The 25,900-nt window shown below is 44.1% G+C and overlaps 1 pseudogene; it reads right to left on the bottom strand.

Moving 5' to 3' along the window:
* Positions 1 to 1,684: 1,684 nt before the first annotated feature.
* LOC144120161 (uncharacterized) lies at positions 1,685 to 8,201 on the bottom strand (annotated as a pseudogene).
* Between the last annotated feature and the right edge of the window lie 17,699 nt (positions 8,202 to 25,900).

The following is a 25,900-nucleotide window of genomic DNA, read 5'->3' on the forward strand; positions in this document are numbered from 1 at the left end:
CTATAAATCCGCCTTGGCGCTGCGCCGCCAGTGCAGTCGCTATAGGCACCGTGCGCTGCAGTTTGGTGCGCGCGAGTGGCGCCACCTGGTTAACCGCGGTGGCGAAAAGCGGACGCAGCAGACGCAGCTCTCTGGTTCAGTTTGCAGTGAGCGAGGCGAGCGGTGAGGTGTTTCGTTCGAAGGCGAAAACAAACTTTCATAAGTTTGGGTGCTCGACCTACTGCTCTGTTTAGCAATGTCACAACAGCTATAAAAACACTGCAGCAAAAGGTACCGAATATAATGCTACGATGAAGTGGCAGTGGAAGACGAAGTGGCCTCTCGCGTGAAAGGACGAACGAAGAAGAGGTTGTTAATGCAGCTCCCTGTTCGTGTTGGTGCTCCCTGCTAGGAACTTTTTATTCTAACCCCCAACACTTGTAAATAAATGTAAATAGTATTTCCCCGCAATAATATTTTAACACTTTCTTTGGACATTGTGCATGCTCGCTCACGCGCAGAGGGTCTGCTGGAAATGAGTACACTGTGGAATTAAATTGAGTGTGAACTGGGAAAGGGTTGACACTGACTAGGGTGTTTTGAACGTGCCATCATTGGTAGGAGTTGCTTTAGGTCTTTATGTAGAGGGAAGGAATGCGCTCAGTCAGTCACAGGAAATGGTCTACGGTGAAGTTCTTGGAGCTAGCATCTGAAGTTTGAGTCTTCGTTTGTTATGCTCATCTGTGGTTCAGCGAGTCAATTTTGTTTCTAGTTTTTTTTTTGCGCTTGTGTGTATGCTGTGGGAGCGACGTCGTACTTCTGAGTATACTTATGTCGTTTTCGCATTGTTTCACCTAAGGTTTTGTGTATTTATTTGAATCATTTTATCTCCTACAATGGTTTAAAATTTTGTATCCTTATTTGTTGCATTTCTGAGATCTCATATCCTGTTCTGGACGAGGGAAAAGAAAAATAGAGAGTGGTTCAAATTACCCTATACATATTTCTTGGATTTCACAACATCGCGAAACCCTTATTTCTGGAATTAATATTTTGATTTTAATGAAGTTTATCGTCCCAATGCAACTCAGACTATAAGAGGCGCAATAGTAGGAGGTTCCAAATAATTTGAGCCACTTGGGATTTTTTAATGTGCACTGACATCGCGCAGTACGCCGGCCTCTAGAATTATGCCTTCATCGAAGTACGACCGCCGCAACCAGGAACGAACCCGAGTCATTTAGGTCAGCAGCTGAGCACCATAACCACTGAGCCACCGCGGCGGCCTTTCTAGAGTTAAGTATTTACCAAAAGAAAAATACGACCGAAATAATTCATGTAATTGGTGCCTTCACGAAATCCCTGAAATGAAAGTCCTCTAACTGTGGAAGATACTTAGCAAGAAACCCATCGTATTTTTTGTATGCTTAGAGCTACGCTTCTCTGGGGGGAATGCACAAAGTAAAGCAGTGACGATCCTGCAGGATGTAGAGCATTATAATCTGATATGTGTAGTAAGTGCGTTTTTCGCAATTCTAGCCGACCATTCACATAGTGGATGTCACAGTGGGCGTAAATTACATAGCTGATTTCATTATATGAGTCAATCAGAGACTTGTTTCTCAAACTGTAAAGTTACTTAATTAATCTCAATAAGGTCTCCTGCGCTGCCAAATATTGCAGTGCCGTCGGGAGTGCAACACAATCATGGCTGCTCGGCATCGGTGATCAGCACAACCTGAAAGCAATTGAAATTAAACGTAGCAGCGGTGGCACCAAGAATTTCAATGCCTTGAAATCCGCAGAGAAGCAGGCGTTAGTGCTCGTCTGCTATGCGGCCGGGTTGACGCGAACGCACCAGCATGGAGGAAGGCGCAGGGCCTCCACGGCCAGTCTCGAGGAGAGCGCGGGCTCTCCCCTCGAGAGACCGGCCGTGACTGAGCGTCCGGTTAACGCCGCGAGTGCCGCGAGGCGGCGCTGGCGATGTGGTCGTTGCTGTTGCCACCATACTAGCGCACGGAGCCCATAAAGGGTAGTGTGAGGTGCGCGCCCGGCCGGGCGAAGCGCTTGGGGATGAAAGCGGCAGATGGCGCTGCAGCACGCTTACACCTTAGGGAACCAAGAACAAAGAGACGATAGAACCATAGGAAAAGAAAAAGATACAAGCGCCAGGGCCAAGATAATTTGTATGTAGGTTACGTTAACATGTAAGGTGGCAGGAATAGACTGAAATAGGAGGAAATAGAAGAGCAGTTAAGGCAGGAGGATTTAATGATATATGGCTTAGTGGAAACGCATCTTAGAGACATGGAGCAACCACCCTGTAACCCAGACTACGCATGAGAATATTTCAATACAACAGAGGGCACCGGAAAGGGGATGAAATTGGTCCATTCATTTATAAAAGAATGAGTTTTCAAAGGGTTAAACTGGGATGCAAGGAAAATTTATGGCTAAAAGAAAAAGTGGCCGGGGAGCATACGCTCCTTGGCTTTGTATACTTTTAGACAGGAGCTAATGCCAAAGAGGAAAACAGGAAAATGTTAGAATGCTTTACAAACGACATTGATGAGATAGGAGGACAGGTCGAGGTAATTATATTAGGCGACATGAACGCACACATAGAAGACCTGGATGGGTACACAGATTTTACAGGAAGCATGCTGCTGGATATGCGTGACCGGCATGATTTAGTTGCATGCAACATTACCGAGAAGTGTTAACGGCTCATAACATGGGAGGCGAGGAGTCTGCACTCGACGATAGATTATGCACTTATGTCACATAGGATGTGTAATAGGTTAGGGGTAATGAGCATAGATGAACATGGCTCCAGAAGTCTAGGCAGTGAGCACAAACGTATCAAGTTGATTTTAAGAAGAGAAACCAATATAGGGCTGAAGTGAGATGAACAATCAGAGAGGAATTTTTACTCAGAACAGCAATTGGAAGCAGCAGCCAAATTGAGAAATCAATTTTTTAGGATAATGACACAGAATATACAAAATTAACTATATTACTTGAGCTAGAGCTAGCTAAGGTGCGAGTCAAACCAAAAGAGAAAAGACACAAACCCAAGAGTTTGTGGGATGAGGAGGTCAAGAAGGCGACAAAGAAACGTCAGAAAGCGTCCAGGGGACGCAGATATTCCAAGAAGAGTGGGGAACCAGAAGCTGATGTAGACAGAAAATGGGATACATTCATAAAGTGTAGAAGAGAAATATCCGATTTGATTATTGAGAAAATTAGAAGAAAGGGTGCCCAATGGATGTCAAAAGTAAATAAAAAGGATAGAAAACCAGCTCAGATATTCGGGAAATATCTAAATACAATGAGAAATAAGACTCGGATAGAGCAAAGGTTCACTGTTAGAGTTGAGACTATTCGAATAGAAGGGGATAAAGCAATGAAACACATAGAAACAAGGATGACAGAACAATTTAAAGAAAGAAATGTTGCACATAATTTATCGAAGGAGGATAGACAGGTTACTAAATTGCTTCACTTGAGCAAAGGGAGTGGGAAAGAGCCGAGAAGGTTCCTAGTGGCACGTCGACAGGACCAGATGGTTTTTCGATTATGTTAATAAAGAGGCTGGGACAAAAATCCAAGGAAAATAATAGAGGTAGTGAATAAAATGATAGTGGATGGCAAACCCCCGATGAACGGCGATTCAGTAGAATGAACGTTGTATATAAGGGAAAGGGGGGCAAAGCTGACGTAAGTAACTACCGTCCTATAACAGTGGCATCTGCGGTTTACAGGGTAGAGATGCAGATTATAAAGGACTGATTGCAGGCTTGGGTGGAGAACGAGGGGGTGCTAGGGGAGCTACAAAATGGGTTCCGGAAACAAATGAGGCTGTAGGATAACCGGTTCACATTGACGCAGTGTATAAAGATTGCTGGAAAATAACACAGGCCCTTATGGCTAGGATTTCTGGATACTAGGGGAGCCTACGACCACGTTATTCAAGAGTATCTGTGGGACACTCTGGGCACATTGGATAAAGAAGATGGAGTAATTACTCTTTTAAATATATATACATATAACTGTAACAGAGTGCTTATAAAATGGGAAAAAATGTATCAGGCCTATAGAGATACAGCGGGGGCTAAGGCAAATATGTCCTCTGTCTCCTTTGTTGTTGATGTTGTACCTGCAAGGGTTACATACCAAACTAGTCAGGAGCGGACTAGGCTTCAACCTTTCTTTTTTCAAGCAAGGGGAATGGTTTAAGCAGTCATTACCGGTATTAGTATACGCGGATGATGTAGTGATAATGGCTGACAACAAGGAAGATTTCCAGAAGTTGATACATTTGTACTACAGAGGGAGATAGATTAGGTTTCAAGTTTAGTAAGCAAAATATGTATTCATGACATTTAATGATGAGGGCGGCGAGCATAGAATACAGGAGTTCACGCTAGAAGTAGTGGATGAGTACAAGTATCATGGGGTGTGGATAAATAACGCTGCTGAGTACCTGACAGAGCATGAAAATATGTAATGACTAAAGCTAGTAGGGATGAAGCTGTAACAAAATAGGGCTCTGTGGAATTAAAATAGGTATGAAGTAGTAAGAGAGATCTGGAAAGGGGTGATGTTCCTAGCCTGACTTTAGGCAATGAGGTCCTGTGCATGAGACCAGATGTTCAAGCAAGGATGGAAATCAAAAAACGCGGAGTAGGGAGGCGAGCTTTGGGGGCATAAGGCAATACCCCAAATCAGGGGTACAGGATGATATGGGATGGGCGTCGTTCGAGAGCAGAGAAGCTAGGACTAAGATAGCATTTGAGGAGCGACTGAGAAGAAAGGGGGGTAAAGCAGTGGGCTAGGAAAGTTTTCAGATACCTGTACATAAGGATTGGCGGCACAAAATGAGAAAGCGAAGTAGAAAATTGACAAGCAAATATCTGGACAGAAGTAAGCGAGCAAATCAGCAATTATCAGTTAAGAAAAAGGTTAAAAAAACAGAGAGAGCTCTCTGGAAAACAGGGATGCTGACGAAATCGGCGCTGGGAACATACAGGATGTTTAAGCAGGAAGTTTCAAAAGAAAATATCTATGATAATTGTAGGGGAAGCTCTTTGTTGTTTGAGGCCAGGACGGGAGTTTTGCGGACTGAGACATATAGAGTCAGGGGTCACGAGATAGACACGTTGTGCGCTGCGTGTGGGGAGGAGGAGGAAACGGCTGAACACTTGATACTTTTTTTTAAAGGGCCTCACCTTACAGTGGAAAACAGCGGGGATTATTTATCCAAAGCATTGGCGTTTATGGATAGTGAAGGAAAAGTAGATTTTAAGTGGGTAGAAGTAACCAAGCGAAGGTTATCTGATTGGTGGCTAAAATCAAGACAAGATTAAAACTTCACAAGTCATGGCTAGGTGGCTTGCACCACCGCCCGATTTAAAAGGTTCAGCCTTATCCAACCATCCACACATCCAAAGTCAACTTCAGCGGCTTCAGCGATGGTGATGCCCGATTTGCACGCAGCGACCACGGTATATGTTTGACCGTGCTTATATGGAGCTCACTATTTAACAGAATGAGATTCTGTAATATAATCTGCTTTATCAACAGAGCTTAAATTCATATTAATTCGGCTCCCATTTCAAAAATGTCAAAAGATAACAGTCTTATCGATTCCATGCTTCATCTTGCATCAGTGTTGTTTCAAAACTAGATGAATTTTTCTAAGCACCACATATTTGAATACGCAACAGTCCTGAAGCACAAGCTTTATTTTGCTAAATAAAGAGGCCTTGGCGATTGGTAAAGTAAAATCAAAATATATGCTGGCACTCGGAAATGAATCTTCTTTCAAGTAGCGCTAAGTGACCCGTCTCAGTTTCAAATGCTTGTTTCGCTCGCGAGACGACTCCCTCTGTTTGTTGAGCGGTTTTGCAAAAAAACTGGTGGCCAGTTATTAAAAAAAAACTTGATGGTTTGGTTGGTAATATCCAACCCATGAAGTGCTCGAAGAACACCATCTGCCGGACTAGTTGGCTGCGATCCATATGTATAAGCAGCGCGAACGCAAAACCAGGAAGAAGGACAAGACAGTACACCGCGCTGAACTTCCAAATTTTTTTTGAACAAAAACTGAACCCTCTCTTATATACACACACCAGGTAAAAGCCCACCAAGGGGAGAGGTCAAGGCACGCGAACGAACTGGGACCCACACGATGTCCAGGGCATCAAAAGATAACAAAACCACACTTTACCATAAGTTCTAAGATATGCAGCAGGAATTTCATATGCAAAAAGACTGGAAAAACAGGGTTGACTGTGCGCGAGTGACCTTTTTGTCACTCAGTTCGTTCGCGTGCCTTGACCACTCCCGCTGGGGGGCTTTTACCTGGTGTGTGTATATAAGTGCGGGTTCAGTTTTTTTTCAAATAAAAGTTGGAAGTTCAGCGCTCTGTACTATCTTCTCCTTCTTCTTCCTAGTTTAGTGTCCGCGCTGCTGATACATATGAACCATGAAGTGCACAGAATACAAAGACATGCTGTCATGATGTAATTTATTGTTACTAATCCACAAAGAAAATATAAGTTCCAGTGCATCAACAAATGAATAAAGGTCCTGGGACGGGTATAGCAGGCTATCGTTGTCACAGAACTTTGTGAATGTAGATTGTTCTTCGTCAGCATTCTCCCGATCCACAAGGAGCAGATCAAAGCACTCCTTGCAACTAGTTTTGAGAATAGTCTTTCTGGCAACGTACTCTGCCATATAAAGTACCAGTCTGTGGTCGCTTGTTTTTCGTGGTACACGTGGTCAGGAAGAAGCTCAGATTTCTCCATCATTTCGGAAGCATCTTCTGTCTGTCCTCTATCAAGGAGTGCGTCCACTTCACCACTTATCTCCTTCCCGTCCAACAAAAACTACAGGGTGCCTCCTTCACAGTTACCACTCTTTGGCGCTTTCACTAAGTTGTAAAAATTTCCGCAATTAACACTGATGAGGAACTGGGTTGCGTTAGGGTTATCATTACACCCGGGAAATGAACGAATTGCGCCAAGCAGTCTTTCTAGGCTGCCCTGGCAAAGGCGGCTTGTCAGGAAATACTTGTATCCAAGCTCGTCATGGACATACTTCAGGATATCCAGTGTCGCATGAAGAGTAACTCTCAGGCCCTCAGCAGTGCTTGCCTACAAAACACTCAGTTTGGCAGTTTCCAAGGACGTTCCCCATTTGTTGAGGTATTCAATGAAATCCTTAATCATTTTTTCTTGACCGGTATCAAGTCTGAGAGCTTCTGATGGAGCACAGGCTGTCATCGCACTTATCAACTTCGCCATAACACGGACAAACGCCTCAGTCGGTGCTGGATCACTCCAGCTCCTTCTAATTTCACCCCTGTAAACGTAAAGGCCACGAAACACTTCTGGGTTGAAAAGTTGCAATGCCAAGTTTACCCTCATTTTCTAAAAATTATTGGGCTTGACGTGGCATGTAGTATATTTTCGGCATTACCTTCAGAGTGACTGCGCATTTATCTTCCTCGTGTGCCACTCTGATATGCTCAACGTAGACAGCACCATCCGGGGTTTTGTATAAAGCCTTCAGGAAACCATTCCTTACGGATTTCACCAAATGGGGGAAATCAGAAATAAAAAAGGCGTCTTTCTTTGTCAACGGGATGAGCAACAGATGGCTTCACGAAGATCGAGGAACCAGATATTTCGAACATACGCCACAAAGAGCGGTTCCATGAAGCCCCATCAACTGTAATATAATCTACCTAAAAAAATAAAATAAGACAATGTTCGACAAGAGCGCTGCCTTCACGTTGCCTCTTGAGGAAAAGACGCCGAGTAACTGATGCCATGACCCTGTTTGAGGCTGAAACATGACCACTAGACCGTGATTGCATGGCACGTCTTTCACTTTCGGGTCTGAATTTTTCCAAATCCACGAGCCCCTCAATTTTTCCTCCTCCCACTACACTGAAACACTGACAACTTCATTTCATCTATGATCAGGCCACCGTGGCACCTGAATTCGTCCATGGCTTTTGTTTTCTTCTCAGTCCCTGCAAGCGCTGGAGAGTTGAAGCCAAACCCGCTCTTGCACTTGCGCATATACAACACCAAGCCGCTTCTGCTTGGAAGCGTCAGTATTCCCTCGCTTCTTACATGCTCGTAGAGCCTTCGACTTTTCATGGGCATCATTATGCACTCTAGTAGCCAGTCTGGGTTATATTTCATTCCGCTTAGTGATCTGCGACGGGCAGCTTCGAAACACTGCATGACAGCGAGCTTTGTTTTCAGTGGAAGAGCTTTCAACCTCTGTTCGAGGACACTTTCTTCCGATTCTACACTTTGCCTTTCAATTTTCTGCATAGTTTGGGTGTACGATGACAACTTGACCTTGAGTTACCGAACAGCCTGTGTTTGAATTCTTTTCTTTCTTGAAAATCTCTGTGATGAATTTTGGCTACAACGCTTTTCCATCGTTGATTCAAAAAAACATTTCTCAGGTGCTTGCACATCACACATGGCTTGCTCTCATATGCCACACCCTAACACCTTAAGCTAGAAAGGACTGTGTCAAAAAAACCGAAATTTCTTGCTTCCCAACGCAAATAGAAATTCATTATTCATGTCGCCTCCACCACAGACGCACATGCTATCGACCTCGTTCAGGAGCTAGCTAGGTTCAGTGGATGAGAGCTAAGATTGTCGTACTCCCTTCAAAACCACATCTTGTTTGGCACAGTCCGCTTCTTTGGTGAACACAACCAACTTATTAGCGTATAGTACACTTTTATCCTGCCACGAGTGGTACACACTGTGTTCGCAAAGGCGAAGTGTTCAACGTGTGCGTGCCCCACAAAGACGACGGTAAGGCGAGGCCTTGAAACGACGCACTGCACGGCACTTCCTCGAAGTCGACACTCACAAGAGAGGCACTGTCTTCTGCAAATTTCTTGCTGGGTGGAGTTGCGTGCTCGGGCTTTGCTGGCCGCTTTCTGTCAGGCGGCAGTTGCTTGGATAAGTGGTTTGGTAAGTTTGGAAACACCGCAGGCACGGCTCCAGGCAGCAACAAAGCCTACTTCTTTCAATAAGGAAGAGCTCTCCATTCACTTTGTGCTCAAAATTCCTTGAGGCGTACCTTTCGTCGAAATGAAGCTGGCACACTGCGCCGTTCTCCTCGAGTTGCTTATGAGCAGTGGAATTGCCCGCTGTCATTGCGCCAACCCCGCCTTATCCTTCGGAACACCAAACAGTGGAAGTTTGTTCTTGCAAGACTTATAGTCTATGGGACACCCAGGCACAAAACAGTGGCTTTGTTTTATAGGCATTGGTGCGCATGCACCGCACAGGAAATAATAAATTCATCTCTAGGCAAAACTGACAGAAAACACGCGTTGCACGGTGCACGCAGATGCGATGTCGAGGTGGCTTCCCTTTCGACTGACGTGGATGGATGGATGGATGGATACGGCTGAACCCTTTACATCGGGCGGTGGCTCAAGCCACCTAGCCATGTCTTGTGAAATTTTACTCCTGTCTTGTTTTTAGCCACCAATCAGATAACCTTCGCTTGGTTACTTCTAACCTCTTAAAATCCACTTTCCCTTCACTATCCCTAAACCCCAATGCCTTGGGTAAGTCAGCCCCGCTGCCTTCCACTGTAGGGTGAAGCCCTTTACAGAAAAGTATCAAGTGTTCAGCCGTTTCCTCCTCCTCTCCGCACGCAATGCACAAAGTGTCTATCTCCTGGTACCTGACTCTATACTTCTTAGTCCGCAAAACTGGCGGTTCCTTCTCAACGGCCTCAGCGCGTCTCATACGAGTCGCGCCCGCTCCTCACACTTCCCCCTTCTAGCCACTATACCGTCGGCAGCTGCTCCGCACCACGTGACCAACCACGTGACAGCGCGGCGGCGCCGCCACGCTGAAGGCTCGAAACGCAACCGTAATGTAGCTATAGCTACAAAAGTACCAGGAAGTGCAAAAGCTATATTTTTTTCGCTCGTGTATAATGTTATGCGGTTCGCTGTTGCACAATCGCGTGGCGACAGTTGCGTTCAGTGTGAATGACGCGACTGCTCACAAGGCTTGTCGAGCTAATCATGTCCAGCTTTCTGGGGCAAATATTTCGAAAATTGGGAAGTTCTAGGACACCGTATTATAATATTGAACGTAATGGTCCGTTATTCTGATATGTAGAAAAATCTTTCTTTTACGGTGTTTCCATCGATCGCATTCAACAATTGAAACTGCCGTAGAAAACCAATGGGGAATGCTTTTGACGATAGGAAAAACGTCCGTAGAGAAAAATACAAGACTTCCGTCAGGTGATCTGCAGATACATTGATTTTTATAGCGAAATCTTACGTTATATGAAAAAAAAATTGCATTCATAAACGGTTTCCCGCTCAGAAACGCTTTTGTCCAGAATTGCTGGGTATGACCTAGGAGTTCGCAATTTGTCACGCAATGTTCTTCGGAGTCTGGGAGCTACAAATGAGTAAAAAATAAATAAAACCATATCTAGTTTTCTGTTCGGCTGGCATGAAGTGCTCCCCGCCCCACTGCTTTCGGCGGTGACGAATTACGACGTTTTCTTCTTTCGTGAATTGCTTTTATTGAATATGAACTGGAGTTTTTTTTTGCGACTTGGTTGATAATCTCGTGGTGAGTTAATTAGCACTCGTCCTCTCTGCATTGTGTGACCCCTTTGTTTTCGTAAGTCCCCCTTCTAAAGAAGCTTCATTAAGATTCCATTAGGCGTCTTGATCTGTATAAATAACAGTGCAGTGTAAATACATTTCAGTTTGGTGTTTTCTTACAGTTCCATAGCATAATTCCGAGTTGCTGCAACAAACTATTATGCCCTGCAATTAAGGAGCATAATTTTACATTAGGAATGACAGACATTTTTCTCAATACGTAAATAATTGCTTGCAGTGACTGGGTTGTGTAAATAGACTCTCATTGTTTATTAAACTGCGGCGTGATGGCACAGTTACCGGCTCCCAAGGAATTGAAACGGAGAACTACCGGATACTCCACAAATTTTTCGGAACCCTGGTAACCAATGATGATACCTTGGTTGAAGAAAGTATTGAGGTAGTGTAGTGTTGAACTTAGAAGGTGTTGACGTCTGAAATTGAAGTTCAGTGAAATAAATGTACATAAAGAGAAAATATTCGTTAATTGATTTACATAAGAAATGCTGGCTCTATATTATTAAAAGCAGCTGTGAATGAAGTAACTACACTAAAGGAGTGCTTACCGGAAAGAAAATTTGTGACAACCATACTTTATGTGCTGCATCACTACACTCCTAGGATTTTCTGTGCCAACACTTCGCTTAAATTTCTCTACAACGGTGGTTGTCAGAAATTATGGTACGTCTTCTGTCATCCAATTTAAGAAGCATTTGCCTGCCAATGCATGAGATGTGTCACGGTCATGGACATGTCCCTTTTGCACTGGTTGCAAATTTGGATTATTGCAATTTAAACAGGGCTTCGTTCCATGCTTTACAAGTGCCAGAGATGGCAGCTCTGGTTGAAGCATCTGAAGTCTTGGCTACTTGAGAGGATGCAGGTGAAATTGATGCCAGCCCGAATGATGTCAGTGAGCAGGAAGATAGGCTCTACAGCATGCCGGCTCACAAGAGTACCAGCATTGCCGTTGTGAAGCAAAGCTCCAGAGATGAGGACAACCTTGCCGCTGCAGATGTAACAGGTACGCCCTACAGAGGAAGGAAACGGCCTGGCAACTCCAAAATATAGCAGCTGTTAGAGCCACAGAAGGCGGAGACTGCCACCGCTGCCATGCTTGCCAAAAGATCTTACAAGCTTCAAAATAAAGGGCTGAAGCTGCAAAAAGAGTTTAATGATATGCAGGCCTGTAAGGTTCATGTGATGCAGCAGTATTTTGAAAAGCAAAAACAACTAAACAGCAAGTCAAGAATTATAGCATTTGAAGATTTAAAACAGCAGCAACTTACGCAACCTCTGAATATCTGTATAGCCTAGTGATGGTGCGATAAATATAAGTAAAGATCGAAAAGCCGCTATATATGCCTGTAACCTAGTCAGCACAATGAGGCTTGACCTGTGTAGTGCAATGGGAACTTTTTTTGGGTTAAATTAGGAAAAATATTTCCAATAAATAACTGAAGGAGACAATCTTTCGTTAGTACATACAGAAATACATTAAAACCAAGCAAGTAATGGCTGCACGTGCAGTAATGCATTTCAAACAATGTGTTTTGAAATGGCAAGAGGACATCTGAGGTTTTGCTGTTAACATTGCAGCACACTAATTGAATTGAATGGTAAATACGAAGTATGAAGTATATCCCAGCATCATACAAGCTTCCAAAGGAATGAAGCCGCAAAAGGAATTCAAAGGTACACAAGACTGTGCCCTTCAAATTATTTACCAATATTTTGGTAAGAAAAGAAAGAAGCAGGATATTAACTATAGTGTAATAGTAATTACACTATAGGGCATCGCAATTTATATTGTAATTAACTACAGGATATTTTAATTAACTACCACCTGAAGGCTCGCGACCCCAATATTTGTGGTCAGCCAACTTATTGTGCGGTAAATATAAATAAAGTAAATGCCGTTTTATCTAACCAGTTGCAGCCAAGTTGACACAATTACCTGGACATATGTAATGCAGTGCAAAGTTTTGGCTGATACACTGCATATTACGAAGCCGCCATGGTGGCTCTGTGGTTATGGCGCTCGGCTGCTGACCCGAAAGACGCGGGTTCGATCCCGGCCGCGGTGGTCAAATTCCGATGGAGGCGAAATTAAAGAGGCCCGTGTGCTGTGCGATGTCACTGCATGTTAAAGCACTCCATGTGTGTCAATATTTCCGGAGCCCTTCACTACGGCGTCCCTCATAGCCTGAATCGCTTTGGGACGTTAAACCCCCCGAAACCAAACCAAACATATTAAGTCAGCAAAACGCAATTTAACAAGACGATGACCTGAGGAGATAACCTCTGCCGTGAATACACCCACTAAGACGCTAATATGAAGCATAGCATCTATATGCATTTGATATGTGTTTGAACAAAGCACGACGAGATGTAATGTTTTGCTCTGAAACTCGCAGTGCAATAATTAGATGAAAAGATAAATATCAAGCATCAAGGAAGAAAAGAGTTTCAAAACAAAGCTTTGCTCATTATCATATTAGTAATACAAAACAACCCATGGAACAAACTAGTTAGGAATTTTATGAATTTTAGTTAGGAATGTTGCCGCATTTCTGGCGGTTGCGACAGGGGCTGCAAGAAGAGATGCGGCATCGCCTATGTCAAATGCGCCACAGGAGTCGTATATTTTATTCTCCTATCATGCGAGAGTCCATATGTAGGCTAAACTTGTCCCTGCATTGATGACCGGCTACGGGACTATGAAAAGAAACATTAACAATAACGACAAAATCTCGAACTTCGTACTGCAATTGTCTTCCTGTGTCGACACGTGTATGACACGATTTTAAAACACCAAGATTCTGGGCAGGAGCGTTAATACAAAGGCTCGGCTTCTTCTAGAGACCTTCCATGTTATAACGCAATCTGATCGTCACGTGAGTGACACTTCCCTGCAGAGTTATAGTGCTGAATGCGTGTTTCCCGATTCTTTTTTTGCGAAATAAAACCGCGGTTGCGTGATGTGTGTGCCTGCAATGCTTGCAGCCTTTGCGCTTGCTCCTATTTTCCTTTACATACTCTGTTTTTCACCTCAATAACATAGTTGGTAGTGGCGCTTGTTAATATTCATGTGTCTCCTGTCCTTTCTCTCATTTTTGCGCTAGTTTATTTACAATGTTCGAAGATCGGCAAAATCGGTTAGGGATTTCGAGCAGGTTTAAGATCCCCAGGTGGTCGAAATTGTTCCGGAGCCCACCACTACGGCACCTCTTTATTCCTTTCTTCTTTCACTCCTTCCTTTATCCCTTCCTTACGGCGCGGTTCCGATGTCCACCGACATAAGTGAGACAGTTACAGCGCCATTTCCTTTCCTCAAAGCAAAATTTTTTTTCCTAAGTGCTAGGACACTAAAACAGGAGGGGATATTAAGTTCCGCCTTAAGGATATGATGCGATAGTTCAATGGGTTCATATGCGGAATTAGTCCTTCTCTACTTTAAATTCAGAGATCGCTGGGAGTCCTCATTAAAATCCTGGCGCAGTGGGGCAGCGGTTAAGCGATGCACCAGTGCCCTACGATGTTGCCACCGCTGACAATTTAGCAACCCAGGTTCTTCTTCCCGAGCAACCCACGTTGCCAGAGAGAGAGTGGCGAAATCGGGGAGGGGCGGAGTCTTGGTGCTAGCGCACTAAAACACATGCTGCGTTGATTCGCGGAATCTCCACAAACTTATCAGGTGTCTTCCTGCACAACTGACCAATGCGCGTGGGGTTATTACAAGGTTCAATTCCTTTTAAATCAGACGGGAACATGTACACCAGCGTCAACACTTTGAAGCTGAGCCCAAGGTCTAAGGTTTGACTCTCGACTCAAGAGCCCCATTTCGATGGAGGCGAAATGCGGAGATTCCCATGTGGCACTTAACCCGACTTAAAATTTCAAACTTCATCTGGCAGAATGCAGCCCTCATAGAAAGGCGCATAAGTCTGCCGCCGCGTAGAAGTTATATGCCTTCACACTGTGCCGATGTCTTCAAACCTTTGCGGAACAGATGAAAGTGGTTTCATAACCTTCAGGGCAAGGTAATAATGAACTGCCTAAGTTCTATTTTTTTTAATCGGAGATGGCCTGCATAGTGCTATTTGTTATTACTATATCGACGCGCCCGATTTAAACACGGTTGTAGGTCTATCTTGTTTGGTCATGACTAAAAGCCGACCCACCCTGTCAGTTTCGGAACATATTGCTTCGACAAAATCTTGACTAGCACAGAGCAGACACGGCAGCCGCTTGGTAATACGCCATAAACACGACGAAGTTTCATTTAGTACTTAAGGTCCGAGGTACGAAGTGCTGATTGCCGTCGTTTAAACTTCACAGATGGTAGTACCTCTCTATAACTAGGAACATTCACTAAGAGCTGCACGTTCTCGTGCAGGTTATCACCTGAGAACGCGCAGGAGTTGCCAGCATAATACAAAACTCGGCAGCGTCGTTGAATCTGGTCGGATTAGGTAGGATTACACCGCCGCGGCATCCGGCAATGCCGACCGACACTAGTCTTCTCTGCATGCGGAAAAAGAGCGCTGTCCGCGAAGCTCTTACATTAGCCACAGCCGAGGCGTTATCATTGCCCAAACAATTCTACGCTGATCGGGAAAACGACACCAACAGATGCTCTCCAGAGCGGTGGCAACGCGCCTCGCGTCCAGTGGAGCTGTGCTTTCCATGCATCTTTGCTGTGCAGCAAATGAGCACGCCTGGAAGGACCGTTTCGAATCAGAAACTCAAACCTGTTTGCTACCTCACGCAGTGTGCCTTATGCTTCCCGTATTATTACGAATAGCGCACCCACTGAGGATATTAGCGGGGGGAAGGTGGTGGCGAAGGGGTTGGAGAAAGTTTTCTTAGTCCAGCCAACGCTTAGAGCATTAATCGTGGTCCTACTTAGAGAGATACGACCGAGCTCTGCATGTGTTTCGTTGTGCAACCTAATACAGCTCGCTGCAGCGAACAGATTTTCGCTGGCAGAGGTGGAACACCTGGCGGCGCTTTAGGAAGCAGGCGGCCATCGTAGAGTAATTAGGACGGCATGATTGCGGTGAAAATGAGAGCCCCGCGGACGGCGTCCTCTCAGCTGAGCCAGAGCAATTCAGTTCCCGCCGCTTTGTTAGGTATAGTGGCGATGCGATTCGGAGCTATCCGGAAGCCTCTCCCGCGCTTCCTAATATTTCTTCCTCGCCTGCACATTTACTGAGCAAAGTGCTCTCAGTGGAGTACCGCATCCTCTTTCAAATATATATATATATATATATATATATATAAAATCTTCTAGCGTAAGTGCAAAGAATTTTTGTGCATGAAGAATTTGCGCTGAGCTTGATGCTGATAAAATGCGTGCAATGAAATTGGTTCCTGCCGCAATAAAGGAGTTTTCCTAGCCAAACAACCGCGTGTAGAATAAAAAAAAACAACAGATAGTATTGCATGCATATAAGCAAATTATAAATAAACAAGCTAGCGGGAGAAAAGAATGACGATTAAATAACTTCCTTCGTAGAAAGCTCCAGGCATACGCGGTATCGAAGATACATGTACCTTCGATACAATTTTTCGATGCATTTTGTGCCTGGGTAACATGTATCGCTTGAAAAAGAAGAAAGCATTGGAGCATAGGTATTGAAAATAGAGTTTTAAAGTTTCGTGTATATTTAGAGATATTCGATACTCACAGAAGAAGAGACGGCGCCAATGCCGTTGGCCCGGGAATTTTTTTCTTCCTACGTTATATGTCTAGCAGATAGTGTGCACTTGGTTACAGAAGTGACGATGAGACAGGCTAACCGTTAAGATTGAAACAACACCCCTTTGCTCCTAGTTCAAGCTGCGGTAGTTGCCAAGAGCAATGGAAGACTTTAGCCTTCATGCTTAGGCTCTTGCAGGACGTTTGCTGATTGCTTTGTCAGCACCATCAAGGTGACGCATTCCTCCGCTCTCGGGTCCGTTGGGTCATCAGCGTCGGTAGCGTGCAATGGATTATCTGATTCACTCTCTTTGTGTTGAGAAGAAAGCGCTACAACGAGCCATATTTCCCAAGAGGCACTAGTGAAACTTGAGATCCTTAACTGTCTACACATCCTCCAGCCGACGTGGCTATGCTGAGGAAATTACTATTCGGCTTTCCCAAGTTCACTAGGCTTCCACCTTATAGCAACGGCCAAAGGCAGAGGCATATGGTAAATACCGCAGCAACAAAAGAAGAGTATCAGAAACAGTTTCATGTTTATGCGTTTGTAGTCGTTCGCTCAGAGACTGGTTTTCATTAAGAACAATAGCTTTAAAAAATGCTTTCCTAGGCTGCTTATGAAACTGACCGCTTCAACGTCAACATGGCTTCTTTCCAACGCTTAAGTTTTCACAAAATCAGCTGCGTTGGCAGTGGAGCTTGAAGTCTCCGTGCGGCCAGATGCGTCTACTCTTTCAATTACAGTGCAAGCACACGAAAACTTCCAGGAACATTGAGAAATTTCTTAACTAGGCAAAACATATTTCTAGCTTTTTTAATTTTGCCGATTTCAGTGGTGTATCAAAGCATCGACGATACAGAATCGAGTATCTGTATGGGAAATAAATTTTAGGTCGGTATGTTGTATCGGAATCGGAAACACCACTTTTGAGGGTATCGGGTATCGGGTATAGGTATCGAATATACATTTCTCAAGTGTCGTGCACAGCCCTGGCTAGATGGCAAGATGAGGGGATGGAACATTCAGACTGTGTGGTCAAAATGAGAGAAGTTGTTTGGCTAGAAAAAAAAACAGGATTTAAACTGCACCTTAAAGGTTCGTAACCATGAAACCGCATTCCGAGCTACTAAGCGCAAAAGAATAGGTTGCACGTTTCCTTACAAACTCCTACAGGAGGAATATCAGTGGATTTCTCTCACGGCACTGTCTTTACCTTCGCTGTGCATTGTCGTGATGTACTCTTGTGAACCAAACAAGACACCAAAATTTTTGTGCAGTTTCAGCCATTTACTAAACACAACCTACCGTTGTATGATAAACGGGAGAGACTTCTTAGTAGAAAGAGGAAATTTCTTATCACATTGCTGGCTTTCGATACTGCCCTACTGCTCTCTTGTGCGGACGATAAATCTACGAAACAGCATTTTTCAGTGCATTGCATTAACCCGCCGTCAATTATTCAGAAATCATAATCAATTGATTTATTAGCTTGCTACGGAGTTAAATCGTGCTATTTTTCTGTTCTCTCAATTTCACTTGGTTTATTTAAACGTGTTTAGAATCTGCTCGTTACTTTTACTGCATGTTTCGGAGAGGTGTTCCGAGAGTTGAGAAGGGCGGGGCTATGAATAAAATTTATGGCCAAGGTTCGAACAATTGCCGGTGTGTTCATAACACTGTTTCAGAAGTAACTCAAGAGAGGTACACGCGCATGATTGAGAAGAAAGAGGCTAGGAGAACGGTTGGGCTACAAATCAGTACAGAGAAAACATATCTTTTACCGTCTAGGTAGGAAAATACTGTTGACGATAGAGAGGGAAATATTGAAAATAATACGAGAGCACTCAGAGCCAGTAGGGAGCGCAGATCTGGACTACAAAATGGAAATTAGTAAGCGAATACGAATGGGACAGAATGCTCTTGACAGATACTTCTAGGTCTTTAATAGCAACTTGCCAGCATCCCTCAAGACGGTAGCATATAGCAGCTGTTTTTTTTTCCCATTACCCACCAAAGAGAGTGAAATTTGGAGGCTGACTGAAAGGCTTCAATTCCGGTTGAGAATGGCGCAGCGAGCTACTTAAAGAAAAATGATGAGTGTAAGGTTATCAGATAAGAAGAAACCCTAGTTGGCAAGCAAAAAAGCGAATTAACGCCAATCTAATTGATAAAACAAAAACAAATAAATTGTTACGTGCGGGTAATTTAATAGCATGGAAACATAATCGATGGTTTCATATAGAACGAAATGTATTCCAATCGTAGCAGGAGCAGCAGCCTGGGATACCGGCGGTTGCGAATAAAAAAAGTCCTGACGTATCTGTGTAATGTGTAGAGAAACCTACCCAGTTGCAAATAAGCAGCGCCTGGCACAGGGATAAGGGGGCTGTAGTTGGCGCAGGACAAAGCTGATTGGGAATCTATTGGAGAACATTTTGTCGGCAGCAGGAGCTTCGCTGATGGCAGTGAATCATTTATCTACTGGTTTCTTTTTGTTGTTTTACTGCACTTTACTTCCATTTATTTTAGGACCGATGTTACCATTCGTTCCGAATATTTATCTTAACGCACTCGCTAACACTAGGCCCTTGGAGTGAATGTAGTTGTGAATAGAGGTGAACAAACACAACATGTAAAGAAGATGATGTTCATTCACTCATTCAGCAACGCCATCGCCGAGATGAAGTTTGTACTCGAACTGGTTGTGCTGAGACTGTCCTTATTGTGCTGCGCTCCTGTGCCCGTCCGCAGTAAGTTGAACCCTTTCAGCAATAGAAACAAAAAGTGCATATGAAAAATGCTCGATTGCCGTGCACGCCAGGTTTCGTTGCGGCAAGTAGGTAGCCGTTGAAAAGAGACGGGAATCGCAAGGCTCAGTGTCAGCACTCGTATTCCCGTTACCTCAGAATGGAGCATTGTTTTAAATAAAATTCTGACATGTCCCTCTACCCCATCACCACGAGCTTACTCTCTACTAATCGGGGTGACGTTCACCAGCGCGAGGAGATCGTGGCATAACAAAATAAACCGACTCGGTGCTCTCCTAAGAAGCAAGAATGACCGGAATATATTTAGCGGAGAAGAAATACTTAAGGGTCTGTTAGTGCAGTAGAGTGGATAACACGAGTATAGAGAAACATAGCCGGTGCAGGCGGCAAGAGAACATGAAAAAATGATCGTGGATGGCGGGACCACAGCCGACGCAGCACCACGCCAGCCGGATATCAGACTCGAAGGCATTGTTCCAGCAGTGGATCTCAACTTGTGATCACAAATGAAAGAGCTGAGTAAAGCTATTACAATGGAGATAATAATAATAATAATAATAATAATAATAATAATAATAATAATAATAATAATAGTAATATGAAATAATAATAATAAGTTTTGGGGGAAAGGAAATGGCGCAGTATCTGTCTCATATATCGGCGGACACCTGAACCGCGCAGTAAGTGAAGGGATAAAGGAACGAATGAAAGAAGAAAGGAAGAAAGAGGTGCCGTAGTGGAGGGCTCCGGCATAATTTCCACCACCTTGGAATCTTTAACGTGCACTGACATCGCAGGGCGCCTTAGCGTTTTTCCTCCATACAATGGAGATGCGCAGAGCACAGAACTCTTACCTCTCCAGTCTAGGCGACCAACCGAAATTCAATCCAAAGGAAGTTTAGAAAAACGTAAAAAACAAGAATAACACTATAGAAGCTATTCCGGATGTTATTGACGAGGTAAACTACAATGCCGATTTAAAAGTTAAAGCTGAAAGTTTTAATGCTTACTTTCACTCCGCTTTTTCACAAACTCCTAGCGCAGTCATCGGTTCGCAAAACGTTTCTGGCTCTCTAAAATGAATGAGTTAGCATTTTCCGAATGTTGCATCTTGTCTTTACTAGAAAAGATAAATGTGCACTCAGCCTCTGTACGAATGGCATATCAAATTTTGTTCTCAAGAACTTTGCGTTGGCTATTGCTCGCCTTTGAACACTGCTATTTGAAAAGTCTCTTGAAGACGGAGGCTTACCCCGATAGAGTAAAAATGCAAACGTTTATCCGGTCCACAAAAGCGAATCCAAAAACAAGAAATGTCGCAACAGACCTATTTCATTAATGAGCGTATCATGTAAAGCATTAGAAGATGTAATTTACAATGACCTAATCACCAAAAGAGTAATAATTTTTCTTGTGATGCGCAATTAATTGAGTTTACTCACGACATTGCAGCATCAATTAACTTAGGTAAGTAAATAGAGCGTAGATTTTTATGTTTTAGGAACGAATTTGATTCCGTTCCGCATGCACTTCTGTTGTACAAAATGTCCCTCTTTAATATACCGGCTGAACTGATAGGATGCCTTGAAGCATACTGCCCGAAAGAAAACAGTGCGTGGTTCTGGACGGGGAGAGCTCATGAAGCGTATCGGTGTTGTCTGGTGTCTCCCAGGGGCCCGTTCTGGGCCCTCTGCTTTCTTGATTTATATATTTGACCTTGCTTATCCTAGCACCAACCGTGAAATATTGTATGCTGACGACTGGTGTGTTTACCGCGAGGTCACTTGCGCGGCGGACTGTCAACATTTACAGAATGACCTGAACTCTGTTTTGCTTTGGTGTCGCTCCTAGAAGATTTCTCTTAGTTTATCTAAATATTATCTCATGAGGTTTACAACTGAACAACGGCCAATATATTAATCATATTATGCATGCACCTTGCCCAGCAGTCGCAACAGACAAGTATTTAGGGGTTGTTTTAACTGCAAACATTTCTTGTAAGGCTCAGGTACATTACATAACGTTGAAGGCTAGCCGAGTTTTAAGCGTCCTCAGGCGAAATTTTAAGCAGGCGCCCGTTAATCTAAAGGAAACATTATATTTGTCGAATGCACGTCCCATCCTCGAATGCGCGTGCAGTTCTTGGGATCCGTCACCTAAACCAAACTTAGCAAAGCTTGAACGCATAAAGGCGCGTGCCAGATGACTACGACTTTTCAAAATGATCTAAAGATATTTGTAAACACTTGGGGTGGTCGCTGCTGTAAGAAAGAAGGAAATGCCAGCGCATATCGCTATTTCACGTTATTATAACCCCAGAACAGGAGTAGACAAAGTTGGATATCTAAAAAATGCAACATACATTTCTGCGGGCACAGACCATTCCCGAAAAGTGCGCGCAGTTGCTTACATGATTAAGATATCCAACTACAGCTTCTTCCCTAAGACAATACACGAATCGGATGATTTTCCAGAAAAGACTGTCTCAGGGACCCCGTCATCTTTTATCTCAGATCTTAAAAATGTGCTGTGCGTGTGAGTTTTGTCAACAGCTTCTTGCAGCTGCATACTGTTCCAGTTTCCGAGCTACAGTGCCAAAGATGTCAACACCATAATAAACACTTTCATACAGCGTTTTCCTTTGTTTTATTCGTCGTCTTTCTCCACTTAATTGGTATTGTCATCTGTGCTCCGATATTGTCTCTTTCCAGCCGTCGTACAATTATGCCCTTAAGGACGCTGTAGGTACATTAACAAATAAATGAACAAATGGCTGGGTATTGTTAAACGGACTTTTACGTGGATATTTGGACAGGGAGTATCTCGAGTCCTCTTTAAGTTGCGCTGGTTAGCGGCAATGCAACCAAGTTGAACAGGGTGGTTGAGCCGCCCTGGGTCGCCGGGTCTGGGTGTAGTTATCATCATGGCTTTTCGCGATGCATAAAAGAGGAGCGCATACCCGGCTTAGTGATTTTTTCGTAAGTCCATGAAAAAAGCTAGGAGCTATGCTAGATAAAATGTATGGGTATACGTTTGAAGAGAACCATGGACGCGTTATTGCAGTCAACGTTTCGCCTTACTTTAAATACGTAGAAATTTTCCCGGACGGTGATAGTGACAAAGTATTTAACTTCTGCAGTGTTCGTCTTAAAGATAACGCCACTAAAACCTTGATATGAGTTTTTTATGCTTCTTGTATTTTTAGTGCGTGTGCAATTTTTTTGTCTGAGGCGGGCGTCTTTGCTTCGGAATGAGCCACTAGCCACTCTTCTGCCCATTAATTACATCTTGCTGCGATTTGGTTGACAGTCTCAGCATTTCCAGACGCCTCTTTCTTACGCTATTCATCTTCCGTTCCCCTTAAGTGTGTGGCGCTTATCTCCGGAACAATCTCCTCCACTTTCTCAGCAAGCTCCTAAGCCTGATTTACGCTGTCAACGGCGTCCCGCGATTATTCATAGCGATTTCGGTTCTTCTTCCTAGGAGCTCTGCTCGTGTTGTTATTCATAGGCATGCTTTGGACAAAAGCCCTCCCACGTGACTTGGCGGATCCATTAGGAGCGGCTCTGCGCGGCCGCGGTCATCTCAACCGCGTTTGACAGCGATCACATTTTTGCGACCCATGCGTAGAGCGAGAATGACGAGGGGAGGTGCATCCATTAACCGCCCACTGTAGGCGGTGGTTTTTATCTTTACATGCTCTGCGCGAAGGCAGAAAAAAAGGACATGGATGGATCAAAGCTTTGACTGGCATAACGTTCTTGGCGGGAAAGAAGCTGTAGCAAGCCACGCCAAGCAAGGGAAGAAAACTTTGAGGCCTGACATAAAGTGAATCTAAACATGGTGTCAGCCCTATCACGTTCGTTCTACGTGGATATACAGGTAGTTATGCTCATTGGTCATACTAACGTGCCTGATTTGAATGCGGACTTGCTGTTGCACAGCGATTGATGCCAAGTGGAGACGCAAAACCTGTCAAATTGTGTCGATTGCCCAGTTATTGAGTAAATGGAGAACCAGATCATTCAGCGGGAACGTTAGGGGCAGGTAACTGCAGTTAGTTTCGGTTTCAACTAAGCGCACCTGGTGACTGGGGGTGAAGTAATGATTTAACACTGAATGATTCCTGCCCGCGCATGTAGTGCGAATAGGATGCGCCCGTGGCCGAATTGTGTGAGCGACGCCAATAAAAAGTTGCTTCTTTTTTTCGACTGCGGCGGCTCGAATCTCGCTCGGGCATGAAGTTCTTTTCCGCTGGATACCATTGTGAAGACGACGATATGACACTTCAGTTAATTGGCTTCCATCCGGCCGCTATGGGAGGAACTGGCGCGGACCTCTGTACTTGATGGACAATGGTGTGTATGGAAATTTACTACCTCTGCCAAAGTTACAAAGCCAGCCTTTAGGAACCAGACGACACCGCACGTTGTGTAGAAAATGCTCCGCACGAGAGCAGAGCCCGCGCAAAAGCACATATTTTGTTCACCGTGTCACTGACAATTTCATCTATTAAATATGGCTCAGTAATATTTGCGCCCTTGCGGTGTGTTGTATATACCTATTGTAGACCAGCCATCGAAGATGCTGGTGTACAACAGCGATAAAAATAAACGTGAAAACAGCGCATGCATGCTCCGCCTATCGAATTTATTTTCATCGCGATTTTACCTTAATGGTGAGAAAACTAAGCTTGAATCCTCCATGATTTCATAATACGGCACTTCATCGTCTTTTTGCTATCATTCAGGCGCCAGCGCGATTAAAAGAAGCTCTAAAAGCGCGGCATTTAGGCTGGGCTCTGTGCGCACTTCCTGTTACCGCGCCTCTCTGCATGTGCCTCCGCGGTGGCTAAGTGCTTATGGCGCTCGGCTGCTGGCCCGAAAGACTCGGGTTCGATCCCGGCCGCGGTGGTCGAATTTCGATGGAGGTAGAATTCTAGAGGCCCGTGTACTGTGCGATGTCAGTGCACGTTAAGGAACCCCAGGAGGTCGAAATTTTCAGAGCCCTTCACTACGGCGTCTCGCATAGCCTGAGTCGCTTTGGGACGTTAAACCCCCATAAACCATAAACTTCTCTGCATGTGGGTCCTTCCGTACATGGTTTGTTACGAGATGTTCACGCACGGAAAGGCGTGCCTACTGTGTGCGCACTTTGCTAATTTTAGTGATGAACACATAATAATTTCGCCGAGACGCTGGGGAAGTAGGGGAAGAAGGTACATATTGATCTCGATTTCGTTGCTTTAACATTTCTCGGAAAACTTCAAGAGTAAAATTTCGCGCAAAGGAATTCTTAATGAATATTCAGAGAATTTCAACGAACGTAATTATCTCGCTTCTTTTACGAAATTTACGAAATTTCCAATCTGCTTCACGAAAAATTATTAAAAAATTTGGACGTTTGTGTCTCATTGAGGGAATTTTTTTAATTGTGGAGCGGAACACCATAGGACGTGCATTTTTCTTAGCGGTAAAAATTAGTAAAACACCATAATCCAACTCTGAGCACTATGCGCAGTAACGTTGGCGTGATGACATTCTGCGGACCTTTCTCGGTAGTGTAGGCCTCAATAGGATGAATGTGGTTGCGTGTGGCGCTAGAATATTTATCGCCTCCTTAAATGATGATAAAGGAGGGCAGCACAAAGAAACAAGTTCAGCCACGTGTACTGGTCACCATAAACATGCATGCTTTCGTACAGGCCGCAGTGCGTGAGCGCTACAGGCTACCTTTGTTACCTGTCTTTTGTTGGGCAAACAGAAGCCACAGGAAGTGTCAAGTTTCCCAAGGAAAATCTTCTAATGCCGTTTTAAAACCCTCAGGTGATCGAAATTATCCGCAACCCTTCACTACGGCTTTCCTCATAGGCCAGAGTACCTTTGGAACTTTAAAGCCCATTAAACGAATTCAAATCAATCTTCTAAACTCCTCTGAAGTGGGCCTGCTTCGGTTGGCTGGGGTGCTGGTTCCGATTTTATCGCAGTCGGAACAAGCATTACCATTTCAAGCATTCTTATCGCAGATCATAGCATAAGCCACGGGGTACGGCAGGCACACCAGCTTTAACAGTAGTTTTAGCCATGCTGTAAACCATGGCTACCTCTTATCCGCTCACTTGCGTTATGTGAATGTAGCAATAATATGCAAGCCTTTTTAATGCAATAGATTGGCGGTTTCGTCCGGTTGGTTGCTACCCATAGTGTAGAGAAAATCTGCAGTACAAATGAAACGCAGACACGACAGCAGGGACGAACAAGACAGGACAGTGCTTCATGGATGCTGCACAAAGAAAGCGCACAGATGGTAACTGCAGTGTTAGGTTCACGATGCAGAATCCTGTGGATTGATGCATTTCTTAAAAACCGCTTTCAATCATTTAAGGTATGCAATTTAATATCAAGGTGTACACGCGCTACTTTATGATTCCCTCACGGTTCGGTGCAAGGGCCGCGCCATTTCTTAATATATATCAATTCCATTACATTTATTATAAGATCAAGAATAAGATCATTTGCTGATATCTGCGTTGTTTACTGACAAGTATCTAATACTACTGACGTCATTGCTTGGCAGATTGACCTCGACAAGTTAACAGAACAGTGCGGCCGGTGGCAAATGATATTATACGTAGAAACAAATAAACATCACAGATTAACTTCCGTTCCCAGCAAAAGTCCCCAAACCCCTTCACTATAAAAGTTTCAATTACGTGGTTTATGTGATCGTTTGGCAGCCCGTACTTCGTTGCA

Source organism: Amblyomma americanum, chromosome 2 (assembly GCF_052857255.1).
Source record: "Amblyomma americanum isolate KBUSLIRL-KWMA chromosome 2, ASM5285725v1, whole genome shotgun sequence".
Classification (NCBI taxonomy): Eukaryota; Metazoa; Arthropoda; class Arachnida; order Ixodida; family Ixodidae; genus Amblyomma; species Amblyomma americanum.